At 51.6% G+C, this 22,335-nt stretch overlaps 1 long non-coding RNA gene across 1 annotated transcript in view; it reads left to right on the forward strand.

Moving 5' to 3' along the window:
• LOC122118884 overlaps positions 1-22,335 on the forward strand; it is a 28,684-nt gene that overhangs the window by 1,568 nt on the left and 4,781 nt on the right. Inside the window, exon 2 of the long non-coding RNA XR_006149446.1 lies at positions 17,503-17,662. This is a non-coding gene — a long non-coding RNA (uncharacterized LOC122118884). The remainder of the gene's footprint in view (positions 1-17,502; positions 17,663-22,335) is intronic.

The raw sequence follows: 22,335 nt of genomic DNA on the forward strand, positions 1-22,335 counted from the left end.
TGTCTCCTGGCCAGTGCCTGCGGGGTGGGGGGGGCAGGGCTCCATGGGCCCTGGAGGCTGATGGGACTTGTCAATGGGACCTGGTGAGATGGATCTTGGAAGTCTGGATCTGCTCACATTGAAAATGGGAGCCAGGAGACACTCCCGGATCTTGTCCTGGCGCAGAGGCAAGGTCCTTAATGACATCTCATAGCTCTGAACCCCTGCAAAGATCTCAGAGACTGGCCTGGTTTCTTGCTGTTAACTCAGTGGGAACTGCAGTTCAGAGACGCGCAGGAATGTACCCAGGGCCACACAGCAGGCTGTTCTTGGAAGAAATGATTTTCCAGATCAGCACCTGGAAAGATCTCGATCCCAGCGCATGCAGTGTTGCCAGCTCCCTGCGGGAGCTTGAGTTCTTTTCTCAGGAGGCTGAGATCTCTACGTCAGTCTGGGCAGGAAAATCTGTGAACCTCATATCTCCAATTAACAACCAAAAAGCTGAAAGTGGAGCTGTGGCTCCAGCGGTAGAGCACCAAGCTTGAGGGAAAAAGCCAACGGAGAGTGTGAAGCCCTGAATCCAAGCCCCAGTACAGACAGACAGACAGACAGACAGACAGACAGAGACAGACAGACAGACAGACAGACAGACACACACACACACACACACACACACACACACACACACACACACATACCCTGGGATTCCATGAGGCACACGTTGGCCTCCCAAACTGGAGTTGGTGATGGCCGCCGTTCCTTGCTGCGATGAAAGGCCCAAGGAGCAGGTCCGCCCCTCCCAGATGCCTTCCCATCTGTCCAGGTTCTGTTCCCAGCTCTGAGGTGCAGGCTAAGAGAGTCCGGAGTGGTGCTTGACAGGTGAAGGTCAAGGCGGGGCTGTGTCCACTCCATCTTCAGCGCCCCTCCCCCCGCCCCCCACCAGTCACTTGCCCTGGTCAGTTGTCATGCTAACACAGTGGGTCACAGCCCCTGAGAGCTGGGATCACCAAAGGCCCCAGAGTGTGAGAGTAGCCACTATTTACACAGGCTAAAGGCTGACGTTAAGCATGGAAATTCCATAGAATACCATGTGTGCATGTGTGTGTGTGTGTGTGTGTGTGTGTGGTGTATGAGAGAGAGAGACACCGAGGGAACATTGGCATAACTTCTATTACAGTGTGTTCTTGTGTTCTTGTGCTACCTGATCATTGGCTATCATCGTTAATCTCCTACCATTATCCCATCATTGCCTGTTGGACACATGGATTTTAGGGGTAGAGATGTCGTTCCTTGATATTCAAGGGGATGGGGTCCCCGCACCCCCTCGGATGCACCAGGCCCTTACCTGAAACAGCACAGGGAGAATTTGCACGTGACCTCCACGCAGCCTCCCTGCGGCTCTGATCAGCTGTGAGACCCACTCCCGGGACGCGGACGCGAGGAAGGCTCCCCGCATTCTGAGAGAATGAGGATGGAGCGAACCCCATTCGTGTAGGTCCTGAACCCGTTCTTCCCCACACTCCTTGTGAGTCACAGTTGGTTGAATCAGTGGGTTTGGGGAGTGACAGCTTACAGCACACTGTGTGTGGCCTAAGATGTTCTCTGGGGGGGTCTTGGGAGGTGTCCCCCATGGACGGGGGCTGTGGATGAGGATGGGAGGAAGCATCTCGCCGAAGAGGGAGACATGCTCTGGAGAGACACTGGTGGTCCCTAGGTTGGTGTTAAGGTGTGGTTCCCATGCGTGTTGCTGGCACAAGAGCTGTGTTTCATCGTGTGGGTCCTTCTTTGCTTCTCAATGCTTTGAGGGCTCACTTGGGGTACTGAGTGCCAGGCTCTGTCTCGAGGTGAGGCATCTGGGAGTTGTGGCATCCGCCAGTGGGTGACAGGCTCATGGATCCCACGGGGGTGGGGGGTGGAGTGGGACATCAGACAGGGCCGCAGGGCCTGCTGCACTCCTGCCCCCCACCCCCCCCCCGCTGGTGCTCCTGGCTGCCCAGTGCCAGTCAACAGGCCTTCATGGAGATATACAGCCATTTATGGGGAAGTGACATGTTTTCTCAACTCCGTGAGTAAGATTTGCATCCCCCTCGAACTATTATTGATCGTCTGGCTCTGTCTAAACACTCATTAGCAGGGGCAGCTCATAAAAATTAATCCTTCCCTTTTAGGAGATGCAAGGTCATTTTCCCAGCTTTCCCCAGGGAGGTGACATCATGAGCCACCTCGTTGGGAGGGAGAGATTTTTATTAAATTGGACGAGGCCATGTACAGAACAGCTAACTGGAATGGCCGCATGGACAGCAGCTGGGTGAGCATGGTAAGATGCTGGCGTGTGCAGGGCACCGGCCCACAAACCCTAGCACATGATTCCACGCCAGAACGGCCTCTCCTCCTCCTCCACATCCTCTTTGTCCTCCTCCCTCTTCTCCTTCTCCTCAACCTCGTCCTCGTCTTCCTCCACTTTCTCCTCCACCTCTTCCTCCTCCTCCCCCTCTTCTTTCTCCTCCTCCTCCTCCTCTTCCTCCTCCTCCTCCTTCTTCTTCCTCCTCCTGTTCCTCCTCCCCCTCTTCTTTTTCCTCCTCCTCCTCCTCCTCCTTCCTCCTGCTTCTTGTGTTGGTACCAGTGATTGAACTCAGGCCCTCATACTTGCTCAGCTTTCTTGCTCATGGCTGGCATTCTGCCACTTGAACCATCCCGTCTACTCTGGTATTTTGCTGGTTGGTTGGAGATAAGAGTCTCACAGACGTATCTGCCCATTTCTGGCTTTAAACCATAATTCTCACATCTGGGCTAGGATGGCAGGCGTGAGTGCCAGCGCTCGGCTCTGGTGACCGAGTTCTGCATAGCAGCGGAGCAGCAGCGTTATCTGTCTTCCTTCTGCTCCTTCTTGGCACTCTCATGCCCTCTCTGGTGCTACTGTTTCCTGAGAGGTGGGGTCAGGGGCCCTGGGAAGGTGGCCTAGGTGTGTGCCCCAGCTCTGCCTCTCAAGTCCTATGTGATCTGTGTGAGCTGAAGCGTGGAAGGCCCGTGTGGCCATGTTGGTGGAGCATCCAGGACCCACAACAGGACCTCTCACGCCGTGTCACAATGTCTTAGCCCCAACCACTACTTTCTGTTTAATATTCTTGCTTCAAGCAATTCCCATTTTCCCACTTAAATCTATGCAAGATGGGAAGATACTATTATGATAAATGGAAAATAAAATTCTATTTATCAGACCATCAATTATTAATTCAATACCATTTGTTCATAAGTCTCTGGTAAAAACCAGCCCTTGTCGAAAACTATAATGTAGGGATGAAAGAAATCAGAGAAAGTACCAGTAAGTGGAGGGACTGGCGGTGGTCATGTTGGAGGCTCAATACCCACAGAAAAATGTGAATTCTTCCCCAGCTGATAACCAGGTCCAGTGCAATTCTTTTGTGATTCCAGGCAGATTTCATATTCTAAAATGTATATGAAAAGACAAAGGAATTTGAATTTGGAAAAGAAGAATAAAGCAACATGAGTTATTTTATGTGACATCAAAGGCTTCTTGTAGAATGATGATAGTCTAAGTAAGTGTAGCTGTATTGATCCCAGAATGCTTCTGTGAGAACCCTGAATTCATCACACATAGTCATTCAACAAACACCTGTTGAGTCCAGCTCTGAGCCCTGCCTGTGCCTGGCAGGTTCTCTGTCCTGGGGAGGGGGGTGTGTGTTCAGTTTGGTAGGGTGAGTTGGTTCTGTGTGTGTGTGTGTGTGTGTGCATGCACATATAGCATGCATGTATGTCTGTGCATGTGTGTAAGAGAGTGTATGTGCTCACACGTAATGGTAAGAGAAAAGGCAGTGGTGATCTGAACGTCCACAGGGCTTTGTGCTGTGGGAAAAGGCCCTGGGCTTTCCAGCAGCCAGTCAATCAGCCACAGGTTTTAAATTACGCTGCTTTTCTCAAGTACGATGCTCAGCAGGGCTGTTGTAGCACATTGTCTTGCTTTTTCTTACTTTGATAAGTAAGAACATCTGGAAATGATGCCAGCCTGAGTATCATCTGCATGCTATGTGTCTGCCAGGTGTCAATCTACCACCTTCTGCTAGGGCCTGTCTGTCTGTCTGTCTCTCACTATTGCTAGTCAGAGCAGATGACTAGGACCCTGACTCCATCTTACCACCTGCTATCTTGGACCAATCCTCTGTCTCCTGAAGCAGATGCTGACCTCAGGATCCACATCTGGGTAAGGGATGGCCAGGAAGCAGACCTGGACCGAGGAGGAAGCATGTCCAATGGAGGTATGGCCCCACCGAAGCCGGCTCCTTGGAGGCATCTAGCTCACGCTTGCAAATCTGGGTTGTCCCATGCTGGTCTGCAAGGACCAGACCTTTATACTCCCTCTCCGTCAGCCATTGGCTAGGGTTGGCCTGGAGGGCCACGCCCCTCTGCAAGCTAGCTTCCTACACCAGGGTATGCTGATGGAGCTGAGCGCTGGGGCAGTGTCCTTGTGAACAGCCCACCTCTGCACTCCACCAGCGTGGGCCTCTGGAGGCTCAGTGGAAGAGCCCCGGTGTTGTCTAGACTAGATCTGGAAACTTCTTAGGGTGCTGGGTGGTATACTTCAGGCTCTGTGGTCAGGTGGTGCTGTGCCGGGGTCCTGGTTCTGCTGTGATCAGACTGTGAGCCCTGGGTGGGGAAGGGGAACTGTGGATTTTATATCTCCACCTGCTCAGCGGCAGTTGGGATGGCTCCTCGTCCCTGCTCGATTCAGTGTTACTAGGATACTGGGCTGGGTGCCCAACTCGAGTGCAGTCCCTGCATGAGGCCACGGCCCCTGTCCTGCGTGCTGGAGGACAGTGAAGGAGGACTGGTCCTTGCTCCATCCTTAGCGGTTCCATGAGATCAAACAACCTGCCATCCCCTGAGCCCCAGGTTTCACGGTGGCAGGTGTGGTACCAGGCTGCAGATATGGTCCTGGGGGAGGGAGGGTGGCCCCCATCACCCTGAGGCCTTTGGATTGCCCACTGGAAACCCACTTGCCTTTCTTATCCATTCCCTTCGCAAGATCAAGTAGAACCCTAATGATGATAGTGTAGCAATTTCCAGAAGGTGGTTCTCCCGCCTCCGTGTCTAGCGGGAACAGCCTGGAGAATATGTTGTGGACTTGCACGGGGTCTAAGTCTTGTTGGATTTACATTCTCAAAGAGACAGCCTATCTTGTATGAGGCAGTGTGGGCCCCACAATCCGACGCCAGCTCATCCTCCTGGGCAGCTTACCTACAGGTAGCCTCGGTGTGGGGGATGGTGATGGGAAGGCCCCTTGAGCATAGGCGGCCCCCTCCTTGGGACGACCCATTTGCATCCTGACAAGGATACAGGAACTTCTGATCTTGGTCTCCTATCTCCTCAGGATGAGAAAGGATGAGGGCCTGTCTGGATCTGTCCCACATCTCTCCAGCTGCCCGTGCCCCACACCCTCAGACATTCACTGGTCATTCACCCACACGTTCTCTCAAAGCCATGGCTTCAGTGGCTACAGAAGAGCCTCTGCTATCCCCGATGGCTTCCAGGCTTTCCCTCACTCCTGGGCCTCCAATGTGGTGTTGGTCTGGTCCTCCTAGGGTCACGGAGGAGAGAGTGAGCTATGGATCCCTCCTTGTCATGAATATCCACTTCCTGCTCAGACAGCAACCTGCAAATGGCGTCCCACAGTGAAGCACTGGCTGACTTGTCGTGCGTCTTTATCAGAGGAGCCCGTGCCCAGTATGGTCTAATATGCCTATTCCACACCTAGCTTGCCCAAACCATCATATTCTTGTCAGCGTTTCTCACTTGCACTCCTCTGTTGAGAAGACTTGTGCAATAGTTGTCATTGGCTCGATATTGAGTTCCACAAAGGTAGAGGAAGCCTCATTAAAGGTAATTAAGATTCATACCCAACCACCGTGGCCCAGAGGCGAGGAGGGACAAGCTGTTGTCAGAGGTTCCCTCAGAGACCAAAGGTTGTGAGTCGAATAGCATTTGAGGCCACTTAGGAGTCCAGAGCAGTGCTAGTTCCCACAGAGCGGCAGAGCATCAGCTACTGGGCCCAGGAGGGTGACCGTGGAAAGGCTAAAGCAGCTTGAATTTCTAGGAAGACAATTGGAACAATGGTTCTTCACCGGGGCTAGAACAATTAGGAGAAAATATCTGTTAGAACAATTAGGAGAAAATATCTCACACACAGCTTTCCAGCTTCTCCCCACGGAGGGTCTGAACCGGGGGCCTTGGGCGTGGATGGCTCTGGATGCTTTTCTTTTCCTGAGGTGTGGTTAGGTTTGAGTCCTTTTGCTACCCAGTGTGGAAGCAGAGTTTGGATTGTAATGATCATTTTTTTAAGGAGGTTCATAGGCAGGTGGCTAGGCAAGGCCAGAACTCAATTTTCCCCTTGTTTCCTCTATTCGTCTTCAAACCCACCCCCTTGACACAGATGAAATAAGTGAGCCATAGAGCAAAGAGAAGACCCCAGTGGAGAGATAGCCTGGGATGGGTTTCCTCTAAGAGCCAGACACCAACAGGTTCCTGACTAGCTATGGAGCCAGGAAGGCGTTTCACATGCACTTGGGATCTTCTCAGCAGTGTGGGGAGTTTTACTAACCATGTTTGTGTCATGAGAAAGCATAGCCCAGTTGTTCTGTTACCTGTGGACATGCTGGTGGAACCCACCATCCATTCTTGGCACCAAGGTCTCTATATCCTAGGTGGCTGCAGGAGATAGAAGCTCAGGCCTCTGATGCTTTGCTGCATGCTTAGAGACACGAGGCTAAAAGGTAAGATGGGATACCAATCTATTCCAGGATGGTGGAGTCAAAGGTACTGATCTCCCTCAGTGTGGAATATCCACCCACGAAAGCTCTCTCGGCCTCACGGGTCACCCTGTGGGGGACAGGCTGATTTGAACATGTTAATCCAGCCTCTGCCTGGTTCTTTTCCACCAAAGCTTCAATATGCATCTGATCTCAGGATATTGGATTTTTCTTTGAGGAAAGAAGTAAATGACTTATCTGGGGAATCCGTAGAGTTCCCTCCATGCACTGCACATTCTCTATATTGGGCTAAAATAAGGTTTGCTGATTTTTCATGTAAATCTCTAAAGCCTGGGTGTCATCATATGAGTATTTTATGTGCCAGGTAAGTAGGTTGCATCCTGACTTTAAAAAAAAAAGAAAAGAAAAGAAAAAGCAAGCAAGAAAGATCCATGACGGTATTCAAGGAGAAAGAGTACTGATCCTAATACTTTAAGTGCTTATAGCTTTCCAATACAGAGGCCAAGAAATACCCTCCCCCCCAAAGCAGACCTTTTGGTTTATATCTGGAATTGATCTTCAAGGCTGGCAGATGCGTTCTTTGCCTCGTTGTTGTTGTTGAATTCCTTTTTTACATATTCCAACCCTGACAAAATAATGCTTCATAAAATCTTAAGGGGTTTCACTTTTTTTTTTTTTTTTTGGGGGCCCAGTCGTGGGGCCTGAACTCTGGGCCTGGGCGCTGTCCCTCAGCTCTTCAGCTCAAGGCTAGCGCTCTACCACTTGAGCCACAGCGCCACTTCCGGCTTTTTTCATTTTGCTTATGTGGTGCTGAGGAATCGAACTCAGGGCCTCAGGCATGCAAGGCAAGTGCTCTACCACTGAGCCACCTTCCCAGCCCGGGTTTCACTTTTTGACTGAGAGGAGAAAGCCTAACCCTGCCGGATGCACATATTCAGTGTGCAACTGTCTGGTTTGGCCAGATGGGAGCCTCCCTGGAGAATCGTGTTTGTGTCCCGCTAGCTCTGAGGACTGAAAAGTGACCACTGTCTTCAAGGATCTTGTCAGCATGACTGTTCCAGGCTCCTAAGGGAGAAAGGGACATCTTTTCTGATTCTGAAATTGATGGGAAGTTTTCAGGCTAATCAAGAATCCAGGTGAGTTAGAGGGGCTGATTTTACCTTGCGTGAGCTGCACAAAGTCATAGAGGACCTACTTGTGCTCCTGCATATCACGCTGAATACCGAAGTTCAGATCTGGAAGTTCTTCTGACCCATTTAATCAAGTCCTTTGTTCTAGTGATGAGAATACACAGACCTGTGACCTAACTCCTGTCACAGAATAGAGTGGACTTAGAACACCTTTTTCTCATGATGGACAGGAAGAGAGAGAAATGACCAGAGACCAGGTAAAGGCATGACCATGCCCTCCATGGCCTACTTCTTCCAGAAAAGCCCACTTCCATGAGAGCACCATGGCCAGGGACCAAGCTTTCATTATATGAGCCTGTGAGAAGCAGTTGAGATTCAGCCATGACGACCATGTCATCCTTCCACCAAGGGCTAATGAAGTCTGCTTCTCTAGCTCCCTGGGGGTGGTATTGTGGCTGTTCTGATAAATAGGCTATGGTAGAAAGTGGCATTGTGCCAGTTCTAGATATGTTTTTGATGGCTCTTGCTTCCAGCTGCCATATTGTAAAAGCTAGAAGCCACAGGGAGAAGCCATGTGAGAACATCGCTGACTTTCAACCATTTGGATGCACCATCTTGGATTCCCTAGCAACTGAACTTTTAGATATCTGTGGCCTCTGCTGACCTCCAGGGAGGAACTGAGCTCAGTCAGTCCTCCTAGCCATGAGAATTAATGATTGGATTAAAAGCCTCTAAGTTTTAGGGTTACTTGTTAGGCAGTAACACTTAACTGGAACATTACTCATAATGCTAATATAAAAACTTATGCTTGACTGTCACTCGGTGCTTCTACCAACGACTCTCCTACTTATTCTAAAATTCAGTGTTTTCCTAATGGAAGGTCACGACTCACTGGTGGATCATAAGATCATTTTAGTAGGCTGCAAAAAGTTAAATCCAGGAGAGCTTAAATGTATCAGAGTGCATTGTACAAATGAGGATTAGAATTTCTATGTGTAGGTTTCAATTATGTGTGTATAGGTATGTGTGGGCATGTGTGCGCAGTACATGTGTGCATTTGATTTTGCTACCACATAGAATTCTTATTGTGCATCACAATAAGAAATATTGTTGAGATCATGTTGATCTGATTTGAACCTTAATACAGCCTTGAAAAACGAACAGCGGAGGCATCATAGCCCTTTTAGAAGCTATAACAAAACACCACGGACTGGGTGGCTAATAGACAACAGAATTTATTTCTTACGGCTATGTTAAAGAATAGTGAGCTGAGGGTTAGGAGTCTGGAGAGGGCTAGTTTCCTGGTTCAAAGCCAGCTGCCCTCTCTGCGTTCTCACACATTAGGTGAGGTGATGGAGTTCTTTGGGGTCCCTTTTACAAGGACACTAATCCGATTCATGAGGGAAGCCACCTTCTAACAACATCGCATCAAGGATTAAGATTGTGACCTATGGACCCTTGTGTGAGCATGAAAGTTTCACTACAGGAAGGAGGCTTCCCAGAGATGGGGAAACAAAAATTAGAAGCAGGTAACCAGACATAGCCAATTGCCACCTCATTCCTGCTCCCCAAACAATGCCTCTTCACCATTCTGAAAGCATGTTAGGTTTTCCAGAGTAGAATAACTTTCTTTACCCCCACCCCACCCCCGCCTTCCCTCTCTGTGTGCAGTGAGGACACCAGGTGACAGATGCTTGCTCGATGCTCCTCTCTCTGTGCTAAGGATGGGCCGTAAATCAAGACATGGTGCTATCAATTATGCCCATTTTTAAAAACGATTTTTTAAAAATGCCCATTTTACAGGCTAGAATACTAGGTTTCAGAAAAGCTATCTAATTTAACTGCTCTTGTGTTGCTAGCAGCTGGCAGAGCCAGAATTCGACAGAATTCTGCACAGGATCTAAATCAATATAAGATGTATGTCGGTATCTGAACACCAAGCTATAGCTTCTGTCCTAGTTGGGAGACCAACCTGTGGGACGGGGGTGGGGCCTGTGACAGTCTCAAACCCACCATTGATTTCTGTTGCTCTCATCATAGGTTTTGGAGGCTGGGCTGTGGCTGCTCCCTTCCCTCTACAGTGTGGCAGGGGTCCTCAAAGGTACTGGGGTGACAGCAGAGTTTCCACTGTATCCTGAGGCCTGGAAAGGTCTAGGCCCTCTTTGTTGCCCGGGAGCTAGAGTGTCATTGGGTGAACAACTTCCTTTGTTTACAAGATGAGAATCTACTCCCGTGGTTAAAGAGCTGGTGTTGGCAGCTGAGTGCAGATAAGCAGCTCTGTGTGTTTGGAGGGTCATTTCCTCTCCTTGCTTGACTTGCACCTCTCTCATAATTGTTTACTTGTCGAGTCAAGTCCTCCATGGAGAAAGCAGAGCAAACCCGACAAAGACTTCCTGCTGGGACAGGGAAAGGCTTGGATTGGACCAATCTAGTAGTTCTCATCAAAGAGCAGTGTCCCCTCAGGGGACATGTGGCGGTGTATGGAGACTTTTTTAAAGGTTGTCACACTGGTGTGTGTGTGTGTGTGTGTGTGTGTATGAACTACTGGCATCTAATAGGTAAAACAAGAGATGCTGATAAATACCTCATGTTTGCAGGATAATTGCTACAAAAAAGAAATCTCCAGCCGTAAATGTCCTTAGTGCCAAGGCTGAGAAACTCTGTTGGGTACAGACAGTAGAAACTAATCAGACATGAGAAAGAAAAGTGTCATAAAAATCTTAGAACTCTAGTACTTGGTCTCAGGAAGCTTGAGATTCAGTGGGAAAATGAAATCTATGATATCTTTCAGAACTGATGAACAACAAAGGGGAGCTAGGTATACAGGCTGTAGGGTTTCTAGAAGTTTCTTGCATATCTGTTCCCTGTGTTAGAGGTTCTCAGCTCTTTGGGTCATGCCTGATGCCCCCAACTCCTGTCCACAGGTTCTGCTGTGTCTGTGGGGTTCCCTGAGCTCCTGCTATGTAGGGCAGCCATTCAGTGGCCTTCCATGTGCATTTCCGAGTTCTGGCACAAGAGACCTTTGCCCTTTGCTGTTTGGTTTCTGCTAGCTCCTTCTCCAGATGCCTAACCTTCCCACTCCTTCCATGCTTGGTTCTAGTCACTCCAGCTGTGATCTGTTTTAAGTCTGTCAGCACTTGGGGGGGTGTTATACCTCATAGCACTGTCTTCTGACGGAAGACTTTGGAGCACACAATGTCAATATGACCCAGTTCCACCTCTAGGGTAGGCTGCGGTCATCCACAGCACAGGGTCAACCAGGTTTGGGAAGACTGGGAATCAAGGCCTGGGTGCGTGTGTCATAGGTGACATTGTGAATGAGTCTTGTCCCATGTTAGTGTCAGGAAAGCAAGGCTGTCCACAACTCCATCAGGACAATTGGGGGATGGCCTCTGGAACTTTCCTAGACTCTGTCCCATGGGCCTCTCTCCTGAGATGATTTTAATGGGTTTTTAGTTGCAATAAGCGGAGAGCCGAGTTGTGACCATGAGCACATTTCCATGAGTGCTTCAGTGAGCCCTTGTAGCTCAGTTTTGAGCTAGCGGGTCTGGGGCCTCCTGACTTGTATTTGGCCTGCGGGGTGAGCACAGTCTCATGGATTGCTCCCTGTAACTCTGCTGCTGTTCCAATCGTAGCGATCCTTTGTCCTTTCATTTTCATTTTTGAGTTAACGCAGTATTTGTAATATGGTGGTGTTTTATTGTACTGGTATTTCTGTATGTGCACACCATCTGCTCTAGACAAACCCACCTCTTCTATCCTGTTCCTCCTTGCCTCCCCACATGTTAACAAACAAAATTTGGGGTCATCATTATGGTGTTTAGGTGCATACATGTGGCTGAAGAAGATTCCACATGATCTTTAGTGCTTGATTTTTTTTTTCTTGTGGTACTGTGGGTTGAATGCAGGGCATGCTAGGCAAGCACAGTATGCTGGGATACAGTTCAGCTCAATATTATAAAAGACAAATCTATCTGGCCATGCCCTCCCCTCATTAAATCTCTTTGGTGATGGGTGACTTGGAGTTGAAGGCAGACTCTGCTACAGCCCCCAAGAGTTTTCAACCCAGAGCCTGCCTTCCAACAAGGCTCCTTGCACACACCATCTTGCTACCCGCGTTTCAAAGGTTTCTTTGCTATTTTCCCTGCCTCTCTTCTCTAGCTAACCCAGGGTAGCCTTTAGACTCCAAGCTCCTGGCTTAGTCTATGCTTTGTCATCTTCCCACTCTTCCAATGGAGCTTAAATTCTTCTGGCTTCTATCTACCTATCGCTATCTATCTATCTATCTATCTATCTATCTATCTATCTATCTATCTATCTATCTATCTATCTATCTATCTATCTATCTATCATCTTTCTGCAGTTTCTTTGTTTCTGCATCTTTCTGGGGTTTCAACTCCTAGCCTCATATTTGCTAGGCACATTTGCTAGGCAGGCATTCTACCACGGGTTATCTTTGAGATAGGGTCTCTTCCTGCCTGGAGCGTGTTCATGGATGACAATATACCGACGTAAGGCTTGCCATCCTAGCTGGGATGACAGGCATATACCACCAAGCTCTACTGCTTCCATGGAGTTAGAGTCTTCTGACCTTTTCTGCTGAGGCTGACTTGGAGGTATACTCTTTTGCCTCTCAGCTTCCTAGGTTGCCAGGATGACAAGTGTGAGCCTCTGGTATTGGCTTCTTCCACCTCTCAACGAAGGTGCAGCCCGCCCTGAGCTGAGAAGCAGACTCCTGAATCACTGACATCCTCAGGCCCATCTTCAGCAGGCTCTCTCCCATTTAGCCCTGGAAAGTATCTCCTAATTCAGACTGGAGGACACTTCAAGGATGGGCTTGATGCCAGAGAGGGATGAGGTCCCTGGGCTCCCTATTAATTGCAAACCAGTATTCCCAGAAAGAGGCCTCTCCTCTAGTTTACACTCCTCTCCTCTTCCTTCTCAGCTTCCCTCCTGCTCCCTAGCAGAGAAGTAGAATGGGAACAGAACTGTGCAGTTCCGGGTCCCATTTCTTACTGTGTTGCTGTTTTTTATGGTCTTGGGCGGGACAGTTCCCATTAGGGAAAGGCCCTGTGGAAAATGAGGGGTTTCAGCTTGTTCAGTGGTTCGTACCAGCATGACCACAAATGTCTTCTCTTATTTTCCCTTCCCTTTTGGACATCAATCATGTTGTCAGTGGGACTGGGCCTTGGTTGTTGTTGGTGTGGCCGCTACAGGGTTCATGCTAGAGTAAGATGGCGGGTAGAGATTCAGGGATGTTCCGACAGGGGTCCATGCCCACAAGGAACCCACCCAGGTCTGGGCAAGGCAAACATGGGGGTGGATACAAGGAATACCTGCAGGAACAAGGGCTTAATGGGGTAGGCACGTGGGATGGCATGGGAGCCCTTGGGAAAGCCGGAGAGGAGGACCTCATACTGACTCTAGAGGCCCAACCGGAGGGTGGCACCAGGGGGACAGCCTTGTACCTGGGCCGGGGGACGGTTGTGAGAAGAAGGGATGTGTGAACATTGTCAAGGCTGAGGTGGTTAAGTCTGAGATTCAGGTCCAGGCAGACACTTGGACCTGGAAATCACTGGAAAGCCACAGCATGAGGGCCGGCGGCAATGTGGGGCGTCAGCCACATCTCACACCTATTTACTCCATATATGGATGGGTTTAGAGGTTGGCGTCAGAATTTGCTGTTCTACCGGGCTGTTGAAGGGAATTAGACCCGGGCACTGGGTGAAGGGGTGACGTCCCAGGTAGGAGATGTCCACGTGGAACTTTGGAATGTTACTTGAAATAAGGACCTTTGCAGATGACACTAAGAAAAAGATCTTGAAATATGACCCCCCTTAAATCCAATGACAGACATCCTTATTATACAAGGGAGACTGGGCCAGAGACAACATGGCCATTCTTCTTACTCGCAGCTTCCTGGGTGCCCACCACAAAGAGTGGGCTATGGGGTCACTCAGACCTGGCATCTGGTCTCTGCGAGGTCATCATCCAGCTGTGACACAAGCCGCGTGACTCCTCTCCAACATACCAGCTTCATCTCTTGCTGAAGAGTAAGTGCCTTGGTGCAGGAGGTAGATCTGAAATGTCCCCCAAAGGCTATGGCCTGGAGGCCAGGTCCCCCCGTCTGTGGCTATGACAGGAAGTAGAGCCTCCAGACGGGGTGGCCTAATGGGAGGAAGCTAGGTCATTGGACTGGACCAAGGACTGTGACGTGATGTCACTCACTGACTAGGTCAAAGCCTCCTGCCATGCTGATGAAGGAGCTGGATTCTGATGGTGATGGTGTTGTGAAGTTGCATGGCCAATCATCAACTGTCACCCTCCTTCCTCAGGAGATATACAGCAAGGCCCAATCATTCAACACCGGGCACCAGGACAGAGGAAGGAGGGAAGAAACAGAGTCAGGGGCCAATTGCAGTCCAAGATGGTAGGAAACCTGAACATTCTAGGAAGGTGGTAGGCTCGAGAGGGGCACAGGATGGGCAAGGGTGCAGATAGGGTGGTGATAAGATTCCAGTCACGTATTCTTAACCACGGTGCAGTTAAGGGCCACGTCCCTTACTGCTATCCTCGCCATGAGTCAGTGATTAGAACACCTAGGCTTCAGATGTGGAAACGGAGGCACAGAGAACTGGAGAAGCTTGCCCTGTGGCATGCGGTCAGTCAAAGCTGAGGCAGAGCTCCTGTTCTAGAAGACCCCGTTTATCTATCCTTTTCTGTGGCTGCTACCCAGAGGTGAGGCTGGGGTGGGCAGGCCAGCCCAAAGAATGAGGAAGAGAGAGAGAGAGAGAGAGAGACAGACAGACAGATAGACAGAGACAGACAGAGACAGAGACATAGAGACACAGAGACACAGAGAGGAGACTGTGAGACATCTCACTCACAAACCTCTCTTTTTAAAAATCACTCCAGTGACCAGTTTAGAGATTGGACTTGTGGGTTGCAAGGGCTCCAGTCTAACACCAAGCCAGGGACTTCCCTCTGGGGAAGTATAGACCCCAGAGCCCTTTAGTTTGCAGTGTGATGGCCACACAGTGACATGGCTATAGGAGCTGGGGACAGGATGGCCCAATGGAGGGACATTTGAGCCTGGGGTGGCCACAGCTGGAGCGGCAGCCCCAAGTCTGTAGCTGGAGGGAGCAAGAGCTGGTGGCCCTACCCCTTCGGTCCCACCTCTTCCTAGAGCCTCCTCCATGGGTGTCCAGCCTCTTGGCTGCATGCCTGCAGATCCGCCATCACTTGCAGCATGAGTGCAGACTGGACAAAGAGCGCAGGCAGCATGGTGGAGGGGTGCTCCGTGTAGGAAAACGCTCCCCCAGTCAGATGGAGGAGGGGTGGGCAGGCCCAGGGCTCCCCCCAGTCAGATGGAGGAGGGGTGGGCAGGCCCAGGGCTCCCCCCAGTCAGATGGAGGAGGGGTGGGCAGGCCCAGGGCTCCCCCCAGTCAGATGGAGGAGGGGTGGGCAGGCCCAGGGCTCCCCCCAGTCAGATGGAGGAGGGGTGGGCAGGCCCAGGGCTCCCCCCAGTCAGATGGAGGAGGGGTGAGCAGGCCCAGGGCTCCCCCCAGTCAGATGGAGGAGGGGTGGGCAGGCCCAGGGCTCCCCCCAGTCCGATGGAGGAGGGGTGAGCAGGCCCAGGGCTCCTCCCAGTCAGATGGAGGAGGGGTGAATAGGCCCAGTTACAGCCCTTGGCCCGAGGTCAGGCTGACTGGAAGCCTCTGCTGCGTTTGTTCTTGGAGTCCTTGGAAAGTGACACCATTGCTGCTCAGGAATAAGTGGGAAACCACAACACGTGACCAGATGCAGGGTGGGGCAGCACGGGCATCTTTAGAAGACCTCTACTCCTATGGCGGCCACTCGGATGGAGAAGGCCCAGGACTCCACGGGCCCCCTTGGGCCCCCTTGGCTCTTAGGCATTACCATCCAAGGGAGACCGTGGCACTTTCTCCAGTTCCTGTTGAAACACAGAAAACCCTCGCTCTGTGCCGGGCTTGGTCTCTCGGTGGGTTGCAGAGGCAGCTGGAGCCCCCAGGAATGGAGCACCCCACCTGTACCGGGCGCTGGGGCCTTGGACTTTTGGGAGGCCCGGGTGTTAGGTCTTGGGCTTTATTAGAAAGGGCCGGGGGATGGGGCGTGGAAGCTCTTGGGATGGGAGGGACCTGTGGAGTTGGGTGTTTTGCAAAGGGTGGACTCTAGGGTGCCGGAAAGACCCTGATGTGGGGTGGGGTGGGAAGGGGCGGGCCCAACTGATCTCATCCCAGAGGCCTGGGACACTGAGAGCTGGCTACCAGGGAGCCCTGGCTAAAGAAGATGCAGGGTTCAGGCCCAAGAGTCGCCAGGGTGTCCCGGACAGGAATGAGTAAGGCACAGGGCCTGACTTTGAACCCCTGGCTCGGCAGTGCTTTTCTGCAAGGAAGGACTCAGTCTCACCCCGGCAGCACTGCTGCTTGGGAATGAACTGGTGGGTCTTTGCTTTCAGCAGCCGCATCGGATCTACCCCCTCTCCTCCACCCGACCCCCGTAGCCCAGTCTCTAAATAGAGAGGTCCCCAGACTGTGGCCATTTGATGTATCATTCAATACACCTTCGAGCACGTGGCACGCAGACCTGATACATTTTCACCTTTTAACGAAATAAATGACTCAATTAACGAGATGAAAAACGGCAGTGTGGTGGTGGCTCACTTGGTGGCCAGAAAAAAAAAAAAAGCTGGAGAAGAATTATCCCAGCAGGGAGTTAATGCGGGCAGAGGCCTGGGCTCAGTGGGCACCCGTGCCTGCCAGGCTGCCGGCTGTCAGCCGGGTGGATGGGCCTGCTGACCACTGCTGGGGGGGTCTCCTCCCACATTCTGGGCTGGGGTCCAGCCGGAGTGGCAGGGCCCAGGAGCCTTTTGCCAGCACAGAAAGCTCTGCACGATTGAATCAGGCTGAGCCAGAGTGCACAAGTGTGTACGTGCATGCGTGTGCACACGGGTGGAGTGTAAGGATTTCTCCTGCCCCAGCCCAGAAAACCACAAACATCTTAGGACACATGCCTAGGGGGACAGGACACCTGGTCTGAATTCAGGCTTTGCATAGATCTGGAGTGACACGTCCCCTCATGACCTCATTTCTTCCTCCATGGGCAGACAGGGCTGGAGGAGGGCAGGGGTCCCCAACCCGAGGCCAAGGGCCTGCGGTCTAGTTCCTTTGTCCTTCCTGCCACCCAGATACCGGGAGCCCTGGGCGACAGGTACAGCCACCTGCAGGTGTGGTGTCCTCTCTGCTTGCATAGGAGTCCTGGCTCTTTCCCTTTTCCATCACAGATGTTGTAGAAATTTCTGAATGCTACTTCCTCTCCTTATGACTCTGAAATTATGACAGTCATTAGACCGCTCCGGAGGGCTTGTTATTTAATGCGCTAATAAAGAAGTGCAGGCATTTCTAGGTCACAAATCTGTTTTTAATATTTGATCACTTTCAAAACAATGCCTTTCCTCTGTCATCGCATGTCCTTTATTTTTAGTTTATTATTATTTTTATTTTTCTATTTCACTTTGTTTTCCTCCTTATTTCATTTTTTAACTTCATTTAACACTTCCTTTTTTTATCTTGCTTTATTTTTTTTTGCAGGTGAAACTTTATTCTGAGAAGGGTCCGTGGCAGGCGCTGGTCATGCACACCTGGGCTGCGGCTTTCCAAGGGGCCATTGAGCGTGGAAGTTTTGTGATGACATCAGTGTCTTTGCAGATTGCTTCCTGGGTGCTTGTGCCAATGGTATTTTTAAACTGAGGTATAATCACATGTTTACGATCTCAAAGTCCCACGTGGAAAGATTGATGAATTTTGACAAATGTGTGTATTCCTTCAAGCGATACTCTAACAAGAGCATCGCCACACCTCCTAAAGTTCCCTTGTGTCACCTGCTGGCCCGCCTTTCCCTCCTGGCCCTAGTGAAAGGCAGCTACTGCTGGTTAGTTTCATCCCGGATGGATTTCCTCCCCGTAAAGCTGCATGTGGATGGAATCATGCTGAATGTCCTTTGTACCTAGCTGATCTCCCTCAGCACGCCCGGGAGGCTCATCCAGTGTTGTTCTGGCATCGGTGCTTGGCTCCGTTCAGATGGCTGTATAGCACTCCGGTGCAGTCTCCCTATGGTTTGTGTTCTTATTGTTTTGCCGCTGGTGATGTGCATGGTGTGGGAACCGTGATGGCAAGCTGGCAAGCATGGGAGAGTGGACCACAATCTCCCTGAGGTCCCTCAAGATCTAGCAACCTGTGAGTGTGCCTCATTTTCCTGGACATGGACACCTGTCAGGTGCAGGCAGATACATCTGGGTACAACTGGACTCAGGAAACGCCCATCTATTACTTTTGTTTGCTGAGTGGTTGGGTTTGATCCTTAACTCTGAAGGAATGAGCTGTGACTGAGAGGGGACAGGAGAAAATAATATACCCAGAAAGAACAAGATCCAGGCAAAAGTAATATATCCAGAGGACCAAGATCCAAGCAATGTGGTCATGGCTTTGATGAGGTTCCCAGGGACGCAGTCCATGTTTCCCCTTTTATAGATGAGCCCAGGCTCCCTTCCTGCTAGTGTGTGAATAGCAGTGTAAGCCAAACCTCACAGGCATTGCCCAATATGACCGCCATCCCCAGATCTCAGAGGCAGGACCCTGAGCGGATGCCTGGGGCCTCAAGGAGGAGGTGATAGAAGCAGAAAGAGAGCTGCTCTCTGTTGACAGAGGCTGGGCAAGGAGAAGATGGAGGGGTGCACGCAGGGTGTTGGGTTAGGGTAGGATGTGGGAAGAGCCCAAGGATGGGGATGCTGGTAGACATCAGACAGGGCAGGCCTCACACTGTAAGTGTGAGGAGTGAAGCTGAGTTATTCTTAATGTTGGAGGGAGATAAAAGCTGAGGAATGAAGGCAAATTCCAAGTTCTATCCACTTCAGGCTGCTGTAACAAAGTACCCAGAACTGGGACATGTAGAATGAACAGTTCTGAAGGCGAGAAGATCCAAGTGCAAAGCAACAACATCTGGAGAGGATCTTCGTGCTTCATCGTCCCATAGCAGGAGGAAAAAGAGTGAGAGGGGCTGGACTTACAACCCATGGATTCATGGATGATTCATCCATTTACCACCCATCCACTCATCCATCCACCCACCCACCATCCATCCATCCACCCACCCACCACCCATCCATCCATCCATCCATCCACCCACCCACCACCCATCCATCCATCCATCCATCCATCCATCCATCCATCCACCCACCCACCCACCACCCCTCCATCTCCATCCATATATCCATACATCCACCCACCCAACCACTTATTTATCCACTCATCCATCCATTCACTTACCCACCTGTCTCATGCTCTCTGGGAAACAGTCCTACCTACATAGAGCAGAACTCTGAGAACGGACCATAGGGAACACAGGTTTTTAAGTAAAGCAATACATTTTGTGTGTGTGGTTTATCAATGCATCCAAGTCTTTTTTGTTCCAGTACTGGGGCTTGAACTCAGTTCCTTAAATTCTTGCTTAGCTGTTTTTGCTCAAAACTGGTGCTGTATCACTTGAGCCACACCTACACTTCCAGCTTTTTGTTGGTTAATTGGAGATAAGAGTCTCACAGATTTGCCTGCCAGGGCTAGCTTTGAACCATGGTCTTCAGATTTCAACCTCCTGAGTAGCTAGGATTACAGGTGTGTGCCTGGCTTGTATCGAACTTTTACTGCTATTTATGTTCTTTCTCATCTGCTGAACCTGCTTTCACAGTGCAAGTCTTTCATATCTTTTTTGAAAATACTCTTTTCTTTGGGTATCGTATGTATTATTTATATCTGATTTCCAATTGCTTGACCTGGTTATTTGGTGTCTGCTGTAATTAGCACTACTGTGGGTAATGTTCTTGTAGAGAAATCTTTTTATGTCTCCTGTTGTTAGAGGACACTTTTTAGAGGGGAAGTGTATCTTTCTGGCTTGTTGTTAGATATTGCTAAATCGACCCCACTGAGAGGGGGCCACCGTACACTTCCATGAACAGGTTTTGAGCCCCATTTTTTCCTGCTCCCTGGTCAAAGCCATAAATAATCTTGTTATTTTTTATTTTCAAAAATAACTTTATTCAGTGGATAAGAAAAAAAGGAAGAATACTAGTTTTTTAATTTTTATTTATTTGATTGGTGGGTGTTCAGTGTTTTCCCCAAATTCATGTATTGAATGTCATATACCAATTCCTTTTGGGTGGGGCCTCTGAGAGGGGACCAGGGTCAGCTGAGGTCATGAGGGCAGAGCTTCCTGGTGGCATTCGTGGCTTGTCAGAGGAGACCCGAGAGGGCAATGTACTCTGCCTAGCTTTTCTGTAATACAGAATCAGGCCCTCACCAGATACAGGCACCAGACTCCTCGATGTCTCAGCCTCTAGTCTATGAGCCAGAAAAATCCTCTCTTCTTTACAATCACCTGGTCTCGGGTATTTTGTTATAGCAACAACAACAACAACAACAGAAATGGGCTGCCATGCTGGAGATGCATGAGAGTTGTTGACAACTTGGAATCTGTGTACTGCACTGCTCACTTGCATCTGGTGTCTGCTTACCCCGGCCTTGTCTGGGTGACTCTATCGGCTACACTGTCGACCTAGATCACTGGCTCCAGACATGCTCCCGGCTGGAGCTGCAGCCTTGAGGCCTCCCCTTGGCCCATCCACCATCCTAGCAACAGCTGCCTGTGTGGGGTGAGCTCTTCCCACTGGCCTTGCCTTCCTCTCCACCCTGAGCTGTCACTTGGCGGAACACTGCCAGGTCCAGGCTGGCTCTGGGCTGCCCTCCCTGGGCGCTTCTGTCCTGTGTTCTTGTGCTGCACTCCTCCACCACCCCCGTGGCCTTGCTCCAGGCTCTTGTCCAGAGTCTAGGCCCTGGGCGCCGATCACATCACATCCTTACCGTGCCCGAGGGCCCACCTGCATGGAGGAGGTCCTTGTGTCAGCCCCTCAGCCCCGCTGCCAGCCGTGGCTGCTGGTGGCTCGCTGTGCGTTTGCATCTGTGTTTCCAGTGGCCCTGGCTTGCTACCTCTCAGGCTGGCCATGGCTTCTCCCATGAGCCTCTCCCTTGGGGCTACACTCGGTGCCTGACGTGGTTCTCCGGGGACCTGGGACAAGGAGTCGGGGCAGGAGGTCCACATGTGAAGGACTGCAGGAACCAGGAGGAGGGGGTGGGGCAGCGGCTCAGCACCAGGGGCTTCGTCTTCCCATGGCCTCTGTGCCGGAGAGTGGGGAGCAGTTCCCAGCAGCTCCCCTTGGAGGGGAAGCCCAGCCCTGGCCCAGCCCCGGCCCAGCCCAGCCCCAGCCCAGTCCCAGCCCCGGCCCAGCCCCAGCCCCAGCCCCAGCCCCAGTCCCAGCCCAGCCCAGTCCCAGCCCAGCCCAGGCCCAGCCCAGTCTCAACCCAGCCCAGGCCCAGCCCAGCCCAGCCCCAGCCCCAGCCCAGCCCAGCCCAGCCCCAGCCCAGTACAGCCCCAGCCCAGCCCCAGCCCCAGCCCAGCCCAGTCCCAGTCCCAGCCCCAGTCCCAGCCCCAGCCCCAGGCCCATCCCATCCCATCCCCATCCCCAGCCCAGCCCAGCCCCAGCCCCAGCCCAGCCCAGTCCCAGTCCAGCCCAGGCCCAGCCCAGTCCCAGCCCAGCCCAGGCCCAGCCCAGTCTCAACCCAGCCCCAGCCCCAGCCCCAGCCCAGCCCAGCCCAGCCCCGGCCCAGTCCCAGCCCTGGTCCAGCCCTGGCCCAGCCCCTGCTCAGCCCCGGCCCAGCCCCAGCCCAGCCCCAGCCACAGGGCCCACTGCATTCTTCCAGGGTGCCACATTCAGGCTCTGGTCAGAGAAGCCACGGATCTTGCTTTGTGAGACAAGGACGAAGGCCACAGAGCCGCCCTCCTGTGGGGCTGTGGTGGTGGCTCAGCGTGTGCCCTGTGCCAACCTGCAGGCCCTGAGCCTCGCATGATGTGGTGCCTGGGTCATTTCCCTCCTCAGGGCCCCAGACCTTGAGGCACCGAAGCAACTTACCTAGCCAGCTCCTCTTGAACATCAGGTCCACATGCGCAGAAGCTTTGCAGGCTTCAGAGCAGATGATCTCCTGCAAATACTCTCCAGTACAGTGAAACAGTTCAAAGTCCACTGCCCTGTCCCAGGAGATGGGCCTTAGTGTCATCTAGCCATCCGGCAATTATTTGGCGCCGTTGATCTCCTGCTGACCGTGAGATTGGCTGTCTCGATGTCTTGGCTCAGGACACGGTGGCAGCCTGTGCCCAGGGCGGGGCAGGGTGGGGTGGGGTGGGGGCGGTGGAGAGGAGCTGGGAGCTACGCTTTAGTACCTCGCAAGGCCCGTTTTTCCTGCTTTCTGCATCGACATTTTTATTTATTTTTTAAAACCCTGGGCCTCACAGACTGTGCAGCCACCCTGGCCAAGCCC

The sequence above is a fragment of the Dipodomys spectabilis genome, unplaced genomic scaffold (genome assembly GCF_019054845.1).
Source record: "Dipodomys spectabilis isolate Male_0828 unplaced genomic scaffold, ASM1905484v1 ptg000157l, whole genome shotgun sequence".
Lineage (NCBI taxonomy): Eukaryota > Metazoa > Chordata > Mammalia > Rodentia > Heteromyidae > Dipodomys > Dipodomys spectabilis.